Raw genomic sequence first — 1735 nt, 5'->3', positions numbered from 1 at the left:
ACACACACACACGCACTCACACACACACACACACACACACACATGCACTCAAACACCTGTGATACTCTTGTGATACCTGAGATAATTTTATCAGATATTTTTTAATAAATTTTTTTTCTATTAAAATTTTTCAGTTGTATTTATTTTATTTATATAGTATATATTTTTATTATATTTATTTTGCCCTTTCTTTTACATTTCACTTTCTAATTTTATTTTGTGTTTATTTTGTAGTTTGTAAGCCCATCATATTGTTCAGTTTATTGTAATTTGAAAGCCATCTTGTTGTAATAATGATAGTGTAGTATCATTGCCAATATTTTTTTTTTATAATTTAATAATTCATCATTTTCATAAATATTTGTATTAGTTTTTGTATATTTTTTATTGATTTTTTTTAGTTTTTTTTTTTTTTTTAGTGTCTATGTAGTTTTTTTAGTTTTAGTTAGGGTTAGTTTTAGTACTTCAAGGTAAACTAAATTAAAATAAGATGTGTTGCCTTTGCAACTAGCTACAATAAGTTTGTTTTAGGGTTAGGGTTAGGTTAGGTTTTATATTTTATTTTATTTTATATGTTTTATATTTTATTTTATTTCAGTTAACTCCAGTTAATTTCAAGTAACGAAAATGTTTTTATGGTTTTACTTTAAGATATGTTTTAGCACAATTTCATGTCAACTTGGAAATTCAGTCCAGTTAATTTCAGTGTCTCCTGAAAGGATACTGCGCACTAGTCTTGAGCAGATGTTGAGGAAGGCACTCTGATGATGATGTCACGTCTGCCGCTCCAGCTGTCTGGTGCCATGGTGACCCAGCTCTCAGTTGTTATGGGATGTACCGGTTCTGTTGCCGTGGTTACAGCAGCTGGTGTTTAGATGTGATCCATTAGCTGAAATAAACAGCTGTAAAACACAAACCCAGCACTGTGTCCTCAAGCACTTCCCTTTCCTGTCCCGACACTAATATCATAATCAACATTCATAGTTCATACAGTGATGAACTGTGTGTGTGTGTGTGGCTGTCCATCTGTCTGTCTCTCTGTCTGTCTGTCCGTCCGTCCGTCTGTCAGTCTGTCTCTCCGTCTCTGTCCATCTGTCTTGTCTGTCTGTCCGTCCATCTGTCTGTCTGTCTGTCCGTCTTTCTGCCTGTCTCTATGTCTGTCTGTCCGTCTGTCTGTCCATCTGTCTGTCTGTCTGTCTGTCTCTCTGTCTGTCTGTCTGTCCGTCCATCTGTCTTTCTGTCTGTCTGTCTGTCTCTGTCTGTCTGTCCATATGTCTGTCTCTCTGTCTGTCTGTCCGTCCGTCTGTCCATCTGTCTGTCTCTCTGTCTATCTGTCTGTCTCTCTGTCCGTCCATCTGTCTTTCTGTCTATCTGTCCATCTGTCTGTCTCTGTCTGTCTGTCCATATGTCTGTCTGTCCGTCCGTCTGTCCATGTCTTTCTGTCTGTCTGTCCATCTGTCTGTCCATATGTCTGTCCGTCCATCTGTCTTTCTGTCTGTCTGTCAATCTGTCTTTCTGTCTGTCTGTCCATCTGTCTGTCCATATGTCTGTCCGTCCATCTGTCTTTCTGTCTGTCTGTCAATCTGTCTTTCTGTCTGTCTGTCCATCTGTCTGTCCATATGTCTGTCTCTCTGTCTGTCTGTCTGTCTGTCTGTCTGTCTGTCCATCTGTCTGTCTCTCTATCTGTCTGTCTGTCTCTCTGTCCATCTGTCTGTCTCTCTATCTGTCTGTCTGT

At 38.5% G+C, this 1735-nt stretch overlaps 1 protein-coding gene across 1 annotated transcript in view; it reads left to right on the top strand.

The window, feature by feature from the left end:
• The window catches only part of LOC107698881 (fibrillin-1-like), an 86604-nt gene that overhangs the window by 77798 nt on the left and 7071 nt on the right, over positions 1-1735 (top strand).

The sequence above is a fragment of the Sinocyclocheilus anshuiensis genome, unplaced genomic scaffold (assembly GCF_001515605.1).
Source record: "Sinocyclocheilus anshuiensis isolate Anshui unplaced genomic scaffold, SAMN03320099.WGS_v1.1 scaffold146, whole genome shotgun sequence".
NCBI classification, from domain to species: domain Eukaryota; kingdom Metazoa; phylum Chordata; class Actinopteri; order Cypriniformes; family Cyprinidae; genus Sinocyclocheilus; species Sinocyclocheilus anshuiensis.
Note: the sequence above shows the minus strand (reverse complement) of the source record. Positions and strands in the feature narration are given on the sequence as shown.